Here is a 16,648-nt window from a genome sequence, read left to right on the forward strand (position 1 = left end):
TTCACACGTTCTCAGGGGCGTCTGCAGCCGGCTGCTCATTTTGTCCAGGGGAACTCCGCTGACCCCTGAGCTGCTGCTGGGGATTGTCCCGATGCAAATCAGGAGGGAGAACCAATTCATCGCAGCACAATTCGATTAGACATCTGCATATTGAGCATCTGCACCCCTCGAAAATCTGCCAATACCTACCCTCCTCCCCCTCGCTGGCCCCCCATGAGGGTAGCCCCCACGACCCCGGGGCCAGCCTGTGTCCCTGCTCCCCACCCACCTCCCCTTGTCTCCCTCTCTTGTCCCCTCCTGACCCTGTCAGGCCCGGCTACAATACCTGACCCCGCCCCAGAGACGGGACAAGTGGAGTTCAAGGTAAATGTCCCTTTCTCTGCGTCCGTCTGCGCCCTGCCCTGTGTGGCCTCTGTCCGGCCGTTGTCCGATAATCACATGCACCGCGCTTTTTTTTCATACTTTCTCACACACAGACACACACACACACTCTTTTTTTTTTAGAAGACATGACTTCATGACATGAAGGCTTTCCTTTCTCTGAAGCTCTTCCATTGTAATCATTTCTGGCTGCTGGCTCTTATTCAGACATTTCTGCTACTCTTTTTTTTTATTGATTCATCAGCCTCTTTCAGTGCTGAGGGAAAAAAGAGTGAGGATGTCAAGAAGTTTAAAGCAACTAAGAACTGAGCCTTACCACACACAACGCAAAGTTAAGATGTGATCTCCAAACCTTAAAATCTATTAGACATTAAATTATAATTTTAAGCTTTTAAAGCATAGAAAAGCCTCAGAATGCGTTCAAAAGATGATCAGATTTATTCACATTTACTGTTTCACACACACAAAAAAGAAACTTTAGGTCTGTGGTGCAAACATGTCGCTACATGATGTGATACTCCGTGTCCACAACAAACTTTTACACTAAAAACAATAAATGAATTTCTGAAAAGTCCAAAAGCTAACCATCCACGTGATGGTAACTTACAGACTGTGTCCAGATTTTAAGGTGTCCACCCTGATAATAAATGACTTTTGACTACTGACATATGAAATCATGTATGTGGCCAGCACGACAGGGATCAATTTAAAAATAATTTCCTTGATATTTAACAGGGATGTTTAGGTTTAGGTCTTTTGAATTTTTGACTGATGAAAGTTTTCTTCCATCTTTGAGTCATTTATTCTGCAGTGCTGTAGGATGCTGTTGTTGTAGAGGGGAAGAGATGTATGGTGTGAGCAGTGTTGGGAAGGTTACTTTTAAAATGTATTCCATTACAGAATACAGAATACATGCCCCAAAATGTATTCTGTAACATATTCCGTTACGTTACTCAATGAGAGTAACGTATTCTGAATACTTTGGATTACTTAATATATTATCATGCTGTTTACAACTACATGAATGTACTATTGCTGTGATTTATTACTGTTACTGAAGGTCCGCGGCTCCGAACCGTAGTAAAGGGACCTCTGGCTAATACGGTGGGTTCTGTGTCGGGCTCGTAGCCGAAAACTAGCTTTACTTTGTTGTCTGGGTCAACTTTGCTAGCGAGAGACAGAGAGAGGCGTTGAAAGGCTGCTCCAACAGAACTTATTGTTTTTGGAGGAAAACACGAACACGGTGTACAGTCGAGTCTTAATAGCTTACTTACAACTGGGCTCGTCAGGCTCTCTTCTTGGCTGCAGTGGTTATTATTATATTTACATGCTTCCAGCTCCCGTTTTTGCTCGATGACAGCTCGTACTTTTCCTTTTTCTCCCTCCCTCGCTCACAGACACATAACGTGTATGGCAGTCCATTCTCCCTGCAGCACGGACTACACTGCCTATGATGCTACATTCTTTAGAGCTATACCTGTAGCATTCTGCCTATTAGCTTAGCACAACAACAACAAAAAGGCCTCTCTCACCCAGGAAACACGCAGAGAGAGAGCGTCACCCTGTAACCATGGCAACCGTAATGCTGCCACCTGGAACAACAGAACGTAGCTGTCAAACAAAACCCAAACAGTCCTGACCCGCCACAATATGAAACAGGGAAGTACCGCCGTGTAATCCATTTATTTCAACAAAGTAACTGTATTCTAAATACCACCTTTTTAAACGGTAACTGTAACGGAATACAGTTACTCATATTTTGTATTTTAAATACGTAACGGCGGTACATGTATTCCGTTACTCCCCAACACTGGGTGTGAGCGACATGCAGCAGACAGTTGTTCAGTTCAGATATTCCCTTCCCCCTCCTTTGTGTCTCTGATATGGACGCTGGGGTCAGTGCTGACCTGTATGTATGTCTTGTGATTCTTCATCCATTTTGAAACTGTAGCTGGAACTTGACACCACAGGCAGCGACTCTTATGTAACCTACCAGAGACAGACAAATGTTTGCAGGTCTCTGTGGGTATATAAGATAAAGTCTTTATTAACTCAGTGTAATAGCCAGTCCAAACAGACAGAGACATCTGAGAGGACTGATCCTGGTGTTTAAAAATATATTTAAGGTAATGATAGTAAATTTACTTTTTGCCTCCACCAATCAGGACAGTAGAGTTACTTTCTTTGTATCTGCGCAAAATTTGTTTTTATTTCTCTGACTGTTCATTAGGTCTCAGACGTGTTAAGCTTTGATCAATACAAAGACTCAAAGGAGAGGAAAACTTCAGTCTTTCTTCTTAAAAAATGGAAGTAAAGGTTGAATAAGCTCAGAAACTTGTGTTTTATAACAGAAACATTTGTTCCTGTGTTTTAATTTACTTTTTACAAAGAAGAAATGTAGTGTGAAACATTTATGCTGACAACAGCACTCCAAGTCAGCAGAGAGGAACTCCACAGCCAGCAACAAATGAGAACAGGAAAGTCACTCTGAAAACGTGTGTTTAGTTTTGGTCATAGAAGCATTAAACACCACTAATGAAACAAACACTTGAATTTATCGTGCAGAATTCAAAGTTTAATGAATTGAATACAGATTCCAATGGATATTTAAAGACACTGGTATCACCATATAAGGTATAACAATGTATTTTATTTTTTAAAATAACTGAATATTAATGACTTTCTGCAACTTTCACACTTTGCACATCCATCCTGCAGATGGACTGGAATGATTGGGGAACTGGTTTTAGGACTTTAGCTGTTAGAGACATCACTGCTGCTGTTTTTAACCTACTCTACTCATTATAAATGATTTATTCCTTAATCAATGAATGTGTCCCTGTGACTGATGGGGTTTTGAAGACTCAGGACTCGCTTCTATAGGACCAAAGAGCAGGCATGGACTTGTTTCATCCACCTGTACTTCAGTGAAATTTCTCCAAACATTTATTGTAGGGATTATGGAAGTTTAGGCTGTAGGAAAAAGAGGTCGTGTAGCATGAACACATCCATCACTAAACTATAAACCAAGTTTGTACGTGTGCGTCATTGCATGTCTGTTGGTATGTGTGCCTCAGATGACTTTGAACCTCCTCTTTCTTATTCTTGGCAGGAAGTGAGCGTCAGCAGCTCTTGGTTGTAAAACTGCTTTTGGTCGCTCTCCCAGAGCGCAGTGGCAGGAGAGAGGACAGAGAATCTCTGTGTCATCTCGCTGTGGCACGGGATGTGAGGAGATCGCCGGGAATGTCAATAATCGCTCAAACCGAGGACGAGCTGCTGCCTGCTCTCAGTGCAACACAACGACCCGAATATCAATATGAGAGAAATTAAAACAAAACATTTCAAAATAAGTTGATAAATCCTGTAAAGGTGAGTCACGTGCCCCAGATTTATTCATACATGACACTAGAGCAGGGGTGGGCAACTCCAGGCCTCGAGGGCCGGTGTCCTGCAGGTTTTAGATCTCACCCTGGGTCAACACACCTGAATCAAATGATTAGTTCATTACCAGCCCTCTGGAGAACTTCAAGACATGTTGAGGAGGTAATTTAGCAATTTGAGCCAGCTGTGTTTGATCAAGGACATGTCTAAAACCTGCAGGACACCGGCAATCGAGGCCTGGAGTTGCCCATCCCTGCACAAGAGGAAGATCCACCAGAGATCCGCATTCATATTTAAGGGTAATGGCACCATTGCATTCTTTCTTAACCCTTTAAAGCCGGTTGGAGCGGGCACGCTCCGTTTTGCGTAACTATTTTTAAATCCGCAATAAGCGCAATAATTTTTTTTGCATATGAAACCGGAGGAGTTGTACTTACATCTTATGCCATTAGCTTGTCCTCGGTCACAGTTTCCTTCCACATATAGTTTTGCAAAAATTGCATAAAAAGCGCTTGCAGGAACAAATACATAATATTCCAGAAACACGCTTTGCCGATCCGATCAGCTGTTCATAACATTTCCTAGACGTCAGCGCAAACTTTTGCATGTCCACCATGACCTGCCCAAAACCGGAAGTGACGTCATTTCGCTGAAATGTAGTTTTTTACCACCAGGGCCTTATGAACCTATACTGGTGTTTTTAAAAGTTATCTTTGACTTTATGACTTTCTGTGTCGTTTCTGGGATGCTTAGGACTCATATTGCACTGCTGGAAATAGTTTATTTTGATGCATATGCTGTTTATTTGCAAATTTGCATTATAATATTTATTTTCGTTTTTCCTGCAGTATATAAAAATTGGTGTATTTAAAAATTAAAACTATGATAACACTCAAAATAAATTTCGTGTTGTTGGAAACTATTTTGTGCAACTTTTTTTATTTACAGTTTTGAGGGATAAGCCTCTTAAATTTCTCTAACTAGAAATATATGTTAAAAAAACAAAAACGATTTTCAATTTTTTTGTAGTTTATTGCACTTTTTTGCAATTTATGTAATTACTATGCACTTAATGCATACATATTATTAAAATTTGGGCTATAATGGTTGTATTGATGTATAGCAACCTGAAATGCTCCCACAAATGGCTCCACAGCATGTAAAAATATAATATAAGCTCTGGCAGACTTGGTTCTATGGTAGGTCTTAAAGGGTTAAACTTCAATGTACTCACAGTCAATGTGCTTGCATTCCTTTATTGAATTTGTGATATGACAAATAGTGACTTTTTTCATATTGATAAACATGAAAAATTGTGTTACAATCATGCAACCATTGTGCCCATCCATGTATCCAACCAGGGTCATGGTTGGACTTCGTTAGACGAGCTGACACTGGGTAAACGATGGTGTAAACCCTGGACAGGTCACCAGTTTGTCACTGGATTAACAGAGACCTGCAGCAAGTTTAGGAAAACAGAAAACCTAAAATGGATGTGAAAGCATACAAGAACGTGCCATCTTTCCACCGACCAGCACATTCACACCAATATCTGCTGTCCTTCCCTAACTGAACACTGTGTATTTATGTTGTTCCTCTCACTGTGGAGCTTTTTAACACATTAAGGTTGATTCTGAGACTGTGGCTGAGTCTATCTGCACATATTTACTCCCCTGGGCATGCAACTATAAATGGAGCAAAACCATATGGTGACTACACAGTATACCTCTTTCCTCGCCTCATATACAGATCACACCTTTATCATTTAAATAGCAAAATTTAACCATCAGACAGGTCAGCGTCATGGTAAGCTGTGTGGCAGGCTGGTTTGGACCCAAACGCAGCACTCGGAGACAGAAAGCTTAGCTAAAGGCAGCAGCTTTATTGCTGGAAAATAACAACTAAAACTAAGTAAATGACTGATGATAGAAACAAACAAAAGATGAACGAGAACTAAAAATCTTGCACTTGACTACTAACAACTAGATGAGACTTGACATAACATGATGTAGCTTGAGAACATGAAGCTTACCAGGAACGCACAGCAAAAATGGAGAAGCATGACAAATAGGTAGATGCAGACAACACACGTGAGCTTGAAACTGTGACTGGGGGAATGAAACAGAGACTCACAACAAACAAGAAAACACTGGACAGTGAAGTAGAAGATAATCACCAAGAGCAAGAAAGTAACATAAGCACAAAAACCGTACCTGATACAAAACCAAGAAATATTACCCAAACTCAAAAACACACAAACCCTGAGTCACCAGACCCAGGACTGTGACAGTCACTGCCTCAGCTTCCACCTGTGGTCTACAGCAGGATATTTACTCATCACTCCTGAATTTTTAAAGCGAACATTTAAGGAGAATGATAAACTCAGACCATACATGCCAAAATATCCAAAAATTAAATTCTGTGTTTTTAATTAGCTTTTAAACACAACTATGCATTATGTGAGAGAGAAAAACTTCAATTCAATTCAATTCAATTCAATTTTATTTATATAGCGCCAAATCACAACAAAAGTCGCCTCAAGGCGCTTCATAGATACAGAGAAAAACCCAACAATCATATGACCCCCTATGAGCAAGCACTTTGGCGACAGTGGGAAGGAAAAACTCCCTTTTAACAGGAAGAAACCTCCAGCAGAACCAGGCTCAGGGAGGGGCGGGGCCATCTGCTGCGACCGGTTGGGGTGAGAGAAGAGAACACCTGAAATTACACATTTATGACAGAATTTACTAATTTATACTGTATACCAGGCATCATGGATGCTGTCATTGTGATCCAGTATATGATGTCTTTCCTGTGGTGCACAGGAAGTGGTTCTTCTAATGGTTTGGTTGAAATAACTCAATAAATACACAATGGAGTAGAAGCCACAAGACAAGCACATGTTCCTACCAAAGGATCTGCTCTCACTTTTAAGTAAAGAACTCACATCTCAGAAACTTTCCAATACTTAATAATGTATAAAATCACTATCAGCATCAGGCCTTTGCCGGTGAAGGCATTGTATGGACTTAAATTGTGAAAACGTGTTTTCTCCATTTTGAAAATTGATTGAGTTGTCAAAATCGCCGTCTGTTCGTTTTATCTGCTGTGGACCTCGAGGCTCAGCGTTCTCCCATCAGGATATATTTGTAGCTACAACACAATGTTCAAAAGCTTTTGTCCCTCATCCTATTGCTGTGATCTGCGTCTCAGGGCTTGTGGACAAAAGGTGTCAAACGGAGCAGTGGACTTGGCCTGCCACGTCCTCCCGAGCCTGCTCCTAATCCTATTAATGTGGGCCGCAGAGGAGTATGGATCCCGCACTCCTTTCATCCCGGCAACTATTAAAGTCTAAAGGGGCCCTATGTGTTTATTCTATGTATTTGTGTGTCTGTGTGTGTGTTCTTGTGTGTGTAATTGCATTGTAAGCGTCTTCTTATCCACGTTGTCATAATGTGTTATCCACTGATGCGGCTCGAGGTTGGCCGTCGATTTTGTTCGCTACGGGGCAGATGGACATTTCAATCTCTCGCTCTTTGCTGCTGCCATAGTTGAAAGCTTATGAGAGTCCAGTTCATGTAGTCCAATTTGACCTCACGTAGGCCCATCTATTTAAAACGCTTCACAATGACCTATAAAAATTACAGCTACATCCTGAAAATATCCACGTTTCATGAATTTACAAAACAAATGTGTCAAACTGGGAATTCTAAGGAAAAAAAGAAAAAGAAAGAGAAATTTCAACTTAGAGGTTTTCTGCTTCAATAATTTCAAGCTAAGAGTGGCACACACACCTTCACATAATAATAATAATAATAATAATGGATTGGATTTATATAGCGCTTTTCAAGGCACCCAAAGCGCTTTACAATGCCATTATTCATTCACTCTCACATTCACACACTGGTGGAGGCAGCTACGGTTGTAGCCACAGCTGCCCTGGGGCAGACTGACAGAAGCGAGGCTGCCATATCGCGCCATCGGCCCCTCTGGCCAACACCAGTAGACGGTAGGGTAAAGTGTCTTGCCAAAGGACACAACGACCAGGACAGAGAGCCCGGGGATCGATTCTACAGATTCGCTTCCCAACCCCCTGAGCCACGGTCGCCCCCAATGACATGTAGAATATGTGTAATCTAAACAACACCAGTTTTTACATCTTCATGTGTTAATCATGTTAGCAACACGAACGCCAGGAATAACAGTGCATTTTATTGAAAAATTGGAGTTTTTAATGACTTGTGTGACCCATCGAGTGAACCAGACTGGAGCTTTTGGTGGGCCAGTTCTGACCTGTAGACTGTATGTTCACATCTTTCAGTCTGGCAGGTATGTGAGTGGGTATATTTTGCAAGAACAGCTGATTAGTTAGCTGTACAATGTTTTACTTGCAGAAGTTAAACAATAAACGAGTTCATAAAAGTAACATAAGATCACAGACAGCTCACACTGGGTGAAGGCCAGGGGAGTAACAGTGTGTTTTTAAAAGAGCCGCAACTGCAAAAGCATCTCAACACATGCAAACCTTTTTCCTTCGTGTCTCTACTGAAACCAGTCTAATGCCTTATTTGTCCCTGGTTATGAACATGATTCAGTTTTAATAACAGTATTAGTATATCCATCTTGGTGTAGCTCTCATTTCATCATTACCAGCTTTATTATCAGACACCTTTTGTTGTGATAGCCTACAGTCTCACTTTTACAAGACAAATAGTAATAAATAGGGATGCAACAATACCAATTTTTTCAAACCGATACAATACCGATACTTGGATCTGAGTACTTGCCGATACTGAGTACAAAAACCGATACTTCTACCACACACACACACACACTGCCCGTGGATTTTCTCTTGACATTTTTCATCGCTTTTCCAAAACCTGAGTTAAAGTTGTCTGTTCCAGTCCACACTGCTGACATTTTGTTTAGCCTAGCTACAGCAGCCTCCAGTTTCTCTTTTTTTATCTGGAGCTGCCAGTCTCACTCGCCTAACCCTGTGCCTGTTTAGCGCCGGATGTCCCCCTAGTGGCCAATCTAAAAAACTACAACAGAAATGACAAGCCACCCTCTGATTAATGAAATAAGTTAGTATCGGTTCATGGTATCGGTTAACTTTTCTGAGTATGAGTACACACACATTTTACAGTATCGTCCCCGATACCCGATACCAGTATCGGTATCGGTGCATCCCTAGTAATAAATACTATGATCAGTCTCACATAGGTGTTTTTAGGTGTTACTTAAAATGTGTTAACTGTGACTTTAATCTATGAAATCAAACATTGAACTTTGATATTTTTCACACTCCAGACTTTCATTTTAAAATCTTTTTAATGAGAAAGTGGGAAAAAAGGTATTTTCACACGTGAACGTCAGACATCATCGGATCAAAGTATTGTCCTTTCTGTCACGCAGGCAGCAGCAGAGGCTCCACAGCAGCTGAAAAGTTTTCTGACTGTTGAAGTACGGCATTTGGTGCAGGTGAGGGAGCTGCCTGGACAGAGTGAGCTGCCAAGTTAGAAACAACTTCATGTCCTTTTTACTGAGTCGGATATTTGGTTACCTGCCTGTTACAGAAAGAAAAACATGGGGTGAAGTTAAAGGTGAATTGTGTGCAGTGTCTATGAACAACTGAAGGTCAAATTATCTTCAGCGCTTTCTTTTTACATTTTAAATTTTGAGTTTTCCGCCAACATAAGCTCATATTTGAACATTACCAAAGGAAGTACAAAAACTTCTGCCTGAGCAGATTTTATTAGAAACACATGACATTTGCTAACAAACCAACTCTGGTCTCAGGTTGTGCTTTTCATGTATGCCTTCCTTCAGTATTATTCTCTCACACACATATTTACTTTCTCACAGTTGATGCCAGTAAAATGAGGCTCCAAGTGTGCAAACAGTCTTTAACAGATAGTCCTCCACTGCAAAGAAGCCTCCTCATTTGATTTTGATAAGCTTTAATCCATTTTTTTAACTTTTAAAAGTGCTGCTGGTCGCTCGCTGCAGTACATGGGCAGCAATTTGTGCATGAAAGAAAAGTTCTAGGTAATGATACGAGATGGGAAAAACATGTAGAAAACGGTTTTCCCATGCTGAGCGAAAGTTTGATTCATTACCTCCCTTCAGTTTGTCTCATTGTCTGCGAGCAGTTTTGAGGCCTAAAACGAAAGGAATGAAATGTTGTCCAAAGGGCCTTTTGTCTTTTTTGAGGTATCACTTATCCGGGTAAAGTGCAGACTGTGGCCACACAGACAGACACGCACTCACATGCAGCCGGCCACATCCTCTCAATAGTCGCATTTGCGTGTACATTGACCAGAGTCAATTGCCTGTCAAATGCAATGTGCGATTAGACACCAGTAAGGCAGCGCTGCCTCCCAGAGCCTGGACGCTGTGGGAGCCCTGCTCTGTGAACCCCACGGCCCCTCTCACTCCCTTCATCCCCTCCGCCTCCCCCTTTTCATCTCACCACCCCAGTTCAATGTTAATGTCCACTGGTGTCCACTCTTCGGACGTCTCCTTCTAGAGTGAAAAAAAAATGAGAGAAGAAAGGATGAAAAAGAAAACGAAAATCAAACCTTCGCTCCTTCTTTTCTCACCCTGGCCTCCTCTTGTGTGCTGTCCAGCTGGCTGTGACCCTTGACCCCCTGACCCTTACTCCTGACCCCTGGACTCGTTCCCACGCCACGCCTTTTTGTGTCCACCTCGCCATGGCAACACCTTGGTCACCACTGCTGCCACGGTAACAGATGGACAGGGGCCTGGAAATAACTTCATTCAGCCCCGCCCGGAGGGGTGAGTACCATGGACAATCTGCCCGCACCCCCTCCCTCCCCTCCCTCCCGTGTCTCAAACACATACACATCCTCGGACACACTCACACACACTCACTCACTCACACACACTGTCACACACAGCGCGCCCCAACTCTGCCACCCTCTGTGCCACATTCTAACACCCCAATCCCTTTGGATCCATTCCCTCAGCAGGGGCCTCTGGGTATCAGGGCCTGATAGAGTCATTAACACAGAGATCCCAGATTCACCCTGGCATGCACACATGAGAATAAGAATAAGTTTCCGCTGTTGGCGCAGAAAAGCGTGTAAAAAGACATCCTAAAGTCACCCACATATCCGATTTTACACCGGCGGTATTTATGGTTTTGGGGCGTAGGAGCGCAAACTTCTTTGCCGTGCTGTAATTATCTCTGCTTCTTTTATTAGCCCCATTGTTTTCTCACATCCTTCGATGAGAAAAGGGGCTCGGGGAGAGTTGTAAAGACACAGAGCTGAGCAGCGGGGGATCTGTTTGCCAACCCAGAGACGAGCGACAAACTGAAAAGAATCGCTGAAGAGCTCAATAAGGTGCACCGGGAAAATGAACTGCAACAGTTTCTGTGCTAATCAGTAACTAACCTCTAAACAAGGTTACATGTGTTTTGACTTCTTTTATTTTGGGGAGGAACATCTCTTGGAGAGAGACACTGAATAGATGTGAGAGGAACAGTGTAATTACTCGTGCTGAATGGGGCCTGCACTGTGCTGGAGAACAGAGAAACACACTCTTTGTAAAGAGAGCTCTGATCCCCGCGGCGAGCAAAGACACAAATAAACAAACAAAACTGAGACTACTGACACCGAGGTCTCCAATCTCATGGTTATCAAAATGGTATTCATCTGTATCAATGGTGGATTTGCAAAAAAAAAGTGAGGTCAAACTTTAATTTCCCTTTAAAAAAATATATCATGTTAGGTTCATTTTTAATGTTTTTTGGTGGAAATTTAGCTTCAAACTTTTCAAATGAGTGTAGTTTGTTTTGTTTTTTTTGTGGTCAGACAAACCAGGCTGAGTGGAGAGCAGGTGAGGGGGGGGGGGGCATCACAGGCAACCAGCAAAGCACTGACCATTGAGGCGAAATCAAGCAAAGCCACTTATTCAATTTTTGGGATTTCGTATCCCCCTTACATCCCTGCATAGATCTGCATCCCACTGTCCCTCTACTCTCACACCCCCAACTCTCCCTCCCCTCCTGTGTCCAGCACCCCCTCATTCTACCCAGTCCCCCCCAGACCCTTCATTTCTCTCCCCTCCCCTCCTCTCTGCCTCTCACCCATTTCATTGTACCAAAGGAGATTTTCTCCATTGAGGCCCAGTCTCTTAGGTAACCCCAGCGCTGCATGAAATGAGGAGAGGGAGAGAGCGAGAGACAGAGAATGAGAGAAACAGAAAGAGAGAGAGAGAGAGGGCGGGGAAATTGAGAAAGACAGGGGCGAAGGAAATGTAAAGGCGGAGGGAGGGCCGGGCAGAAAGGGTTGAAGAAGGAGAGGAAGAAGGACGCCGGATCAGAGGAGGCAGAGGCAGAGAGAGTGAAAGATGGAGAAGTGGGACAAGTGCGGTCAGACGTCGACAGCGACGCCGCTGAAATTCGGCCCAGAGCCGAGGGAGGAAGACTGACTGGCGGAGATGTCCATCGCACATGTAAGGATGAACGCTCTGTGGCCGTGAGGGACTTCATCATATGCTTTTTGCTGTAATTGGTCGTCCAGATTTTAGGCCACGAAGGGTTCAAACACTGGGTGCTACTGCACTGTTGTCTTCTTGATTTTGTGTGCGTTTTGTTGTTGAGTTTTTGTATTTATCCTTCTTTGTTTATTTGGGTTTTTTTGCTGTTTCGTTCTCTTTTTTTTTCTTCCAGCAGATTTAAACTGTTTTAAATTTACACCTGTAAGTAGCCTGTGTGCTAACAGGAGCTGAAGAGCAAAGTTTGGGCCTTTAGGCCTGTTTTAATACCAGCACTTCATGGAGATTTGAAGCACAGTATTTTATTTAAAAGTGTAGGACAAATATTTCAAATGCAGGTATTAGTCAAGGACGATAAACTTTATTGCAAAGTCAGTTTCATGGAAAAAGTTTCAGCCATTCATGTTAATTCATGACAGAAATCATTTACTTTACAAAGAAGAGCAACGTCAAATGTTTTTAAGTTAAATATTGCAATATAAAACTCTCTTCCTCTTTATTTCAGCAGTTTCGACCATAATTAACACCTTTTTTCTACTTTTTTATAATTTTACTACATTTGTTGGATTTTCTGGTTTTGTGGTTTAACCACAAACTTTATCCCGAACAGAGACTTCAACTGTAAGGAGAGGACTTTCTGAAACGCTGCCATCCTTTGTGGCCATGCTACTCTGCACCTCAATGGTGGGCACACAGCACATGGGGTTCCCATGAATAGACCAGGCCTCACCAAAGACCACATCATTTGGATAAAGATGGGGTCCCACAGAAAGAGAAAACGCCTCACGGAGCGAATCAGATAAAGAGAAAATGTTGCGTACGGCAAATCAGATTAGAGCGGGTCAGAGCTTTAGTTTTTCGTTTGCAGGCCCTCCCACGTCCACCCGCCTGCATCGAACTCTGTGAAATTTACTACCGCTTCTGCTCAAGTGTCTGATAATAATGTGCTCCACTGCTGTGCTGAGTTATCATCTCAGGCTTTTGTCTTCTTTGATCCGTGTGACCGTTGGGGGATTCGCTTCTTCTTTTGTACAAGGTCACATCGCTGGCTCCCTTTGGACGGGCCTGCCCCCGGGTGGTGACCCCTTCGTTCATCATGGTGTCACCGGCACAGAGGACAAGCATGAGTTAAAGCTTTCTGTTTCTTTTCTCTTCTTTTTTTTTTTTCTCTTCGCCTTCCCGCTCATTCCTGTGTGATGGGCTCACAATCCTTTTAGTTTTTTTGTTCATCCTCCATTATGAAAGTAAAGCTCAACAAGTGGAGAAAAGATTTTTTTGGGTGGACCAACACCAATCAGTCTCTGGCCTTAGTGGACTGAGGCCTACTTTAAGTAGGCTATGCACCCGAGTGTCCAAGCGTGCACACTTACGGATGACCAAGAAAAGGATGGAGGTCCGGAGCTGATTGTCCAAACGCAATTCTTGCATGTGCTTTTGTGAAACCAGGAGTTGTGGATGGACATCACGCCCCTGACCTCTGAAAATCAGCGAGGGAGAAACCACCTTTGATGGGCTCTATGGACCCGCGGCTTTGCGGGTGGACGAGTGAAAGACACTGAAAGACAAACAGAGAAAGGAGCAGAGTGTGTGTTTATGTAAATGTAAAGCCCGTAAGAACCTCTCTTGACATTTTTTGGAGGTCAGCTTAACTTTTTTCCCCCCCGCGGGAGCATTATTTAGAAAACCGCTCAAAGGTTTCACTTGTGACAAATGACAAGCTCTTAAATTGTAAATATTTCAGTCAATCTAGGTGTGCAGCGAAGAGAAGCTGGTGAATAATTAATATCATCGCTGATTTGAAAAGGCACCAAACAGAGGCAGCAGGTGGAAAGCAGCCAAAGGAATAGTAAAGAGAAAGAACTTCATCTTGAATTAATCTGGCCATTTACGAAACGCAAATAATGTGCAAAATTGCTAAATAATGCAAACTTTCTTGGAGATGTGATTAAATCAATGCCAGTTGGCTGCCGGTGACATTTGGTTTCGCTAATATGTATTTTTCTCTCCGCACAGGTGCAAAGTCTAAATGCTTGGAGATGCCTGGCAGTGCAGATCAGGAGGGTCCCGTTTTGGAAAGGAGGTAAGAGTCTGTCTGTGGAGCAGAAAAGACTGAATAGCTCTCACCGCGTTAAGTACAGTTGAATGTGTCCGGTTCGCACTTCAGCACCAGAGTCTAGAGAGGGTCCTGCTAAATTTGCACTGGAAGGGGTGAGAGTGACAGAAAAGTAGAATGAATGAGGGGAGGGAGTTTGTGTGTGTTACTCTGTGTGCGCATATATATGAGTGTGTGTGTGTGTAGTCTCCTCCTCTGTGTTTGCCCCTGTGAGTTTGCTTCTGTGTGTTTCTCTCTGTTTGACAAAGTTTGAGGGGCCAGGCTTGGAGAAAGAAGAGGGAAAATGAGTGAAAGTAAAGGATTTGAATGAGGTGGAGGGTGAGAGGGAGCAAGCTGGGGAGTGGGGTGAAAAAAGAAGGCAGGGATCTGACGGAGAGAGGGAGGGAGAGAAGGACAAGAGGACAGGTTTTGGAGGGAAAAGAAGAGCAGGCACCTTGAAATCTCTGTGGCGAGTTTGCTCGCTGCTTCACAGCACGAGTGGCGTAAATTGGTAAGATTTATAGATTGAAGCTGCAGGAAGCGACAACTCGGTCTGGAAATATGTATGGAGAAAGAGAGAGGGAGAGGCTGAGCGGGAGAGAGATCAAGAGCGAGGCTGCATTAATATGCTAATGGCCTGAGTGAATACACAACAGGCCCACTGACCAGGCTAATCACTGGTGGACACACACTGAGGCTAATCCCTCACGCAGCACTTACACACATGTGGTCACATGCATGCAGTTGCTCATGCAGACGTACTGTACAGTGCAGGTTAAAATACTGGGACAGCTCGTTTGCAGTGATTTGTCTTTGTGTTGTAGCACAGGTTTGAAAGACTGAGCGTGAGGTCAAAGTTCAGCTTTTCTGAGTAATTTCAGGAGCTTTTCTACCAGGTTGAATGCTCGGTGACAAAACATGAAATTCTGACTGCATTTAAACTGGAAATGGATTTCTTTTATTGCAGACTGAAAGCACAGTCCAAACACAAAAACTGATGAATGTGAAGAGGACTGTGGGACGTAGACGAAGCAACTGAGTGCAGATGTTTTCCAGCTGGTGTTGTAAGTAGATTGACGTGATTTAATTTCATACTATCAGTATTAAATTTCAGATTACAGAGATATACTCAAAAGATAATGTGTCACTGTGTTAGCAGAGAAAAAAGGAAATCTCCTGAACCACTGAAATGCAGCTGTTGCTCTTATGTGTCTCCTCTGTGTTTTATCTTTGATATCACTGCCATGTGTGTAATTGTATTAAGAGTACCAATAATAAAACTACAATTTAAAAATTTGCCTTTGTGTTTCGATGTGTTTCTTCTTCTGGTGTTATGTGGTAAACTCTTGAGTTAAGTCGACATGTTATTGTATCAACTAATGAAGTTATTTTTCCTGTTGAAAACTGACAAATATATTACAATTTATTTTCACACATAAGTAAGGATAACAGGTTTTGCTGGTTGTTGGTTTTGTCTCATTATTTAAATCACTAAAATTATTTATAATGTTTATGAAGTTCATTTAACTTACAGACAGTAGAAAAGTTCCACAAAGTTTATGAGATAATGTGGCAAAACACATTATTCTCTTAAAAGTATTCAACTGGAAAACAGTATCTGTCAGTGTTGCGATAAAATCTGGAGCATAGTTATCACATCATGCGTTTTGTTATCGTGTCATACCATTTTAGTCCCCTTGAGGGTGACAAAGCACCGACAAACTTAAAGAATTCAGCCACAGCAGATGGAAGGAAGAACCTGCTAAATTGTGAATCATGAGTTTTCCATTAGTTGTTTTTGAAACACAGTTTGGGAACACAGGAGCAGGCTTTTGTATAACACTGCTGTATAACACTGGGTTTGATCTCACTGCTTTCTGATCTCTGCATTAATAAAACAGAAATTGTAAAAATGGAGGCAAAACATTCTTATCACACAGTTTAAGCCAGTTTAAACAGGGACTGATTCTCAGTAAATTTCCATATTTCCGACTGACATCAGGTTAAACCGATGATGTGAAAGGTGAATTAAGAGTGTGTACTTTATATCCCTTCATGCTAAACAGACTTTATCAAATTTGCTGATTACTTTTATAATCCTCGTTAGTCATGTATTAAATACTATTCCAGTTTGATGCCTGTTCTCACCCATTGCAATCTGATTTTATTTACATTAAGTACATAATGTTCCAACTTTTTTGCACTAGGGTTTGTAAATTTGTAACATTCACACACATTCTGGCTCTAATATTTCAAAATGTAACGGATTAT

The 16,648-nt window shown here is 42.3% G+C and overlaps 1 long non-coding RNA gene across 1 annotated transcript; it reads left to right on the top strand.

Annotated features, from left to right (window-relative positions):
* The first annotated feature begins 11,750 nt into the window (after positions 1-11,750).
* LOC146492741 (uncharacterized) lies at positions 11,751-15,655 on the top strand. The gene is made up of 3 exons (XR_014871848.1): positions 11,751-12,243; positions 14,299-14,365; positions 15,345-15,655. It is a non-coding gene; the product is annotated as an uncharacterized LOC146492741 (long non-coding RNA).
* Positions 15,656-16,648: the final 993 nt, after the last annotated feature.

This window comes from Neolamprologus multifasciatus, chromosome 22 (genome assembly GCF_963576455.1).
Source record: "Neolamprologus multifasciatus chromosome 22, fNeoMul1.2, whole genome shotgun sequence".
In the NCBI taxonomy this organism is placed as follows: domain Eukaryota; kingdom Metazoa; phylum Chordata; class Actinopteri; order Cichliformes; family Cichlidae; genus Neolamprologus; species Neolamprologus multifasciatus.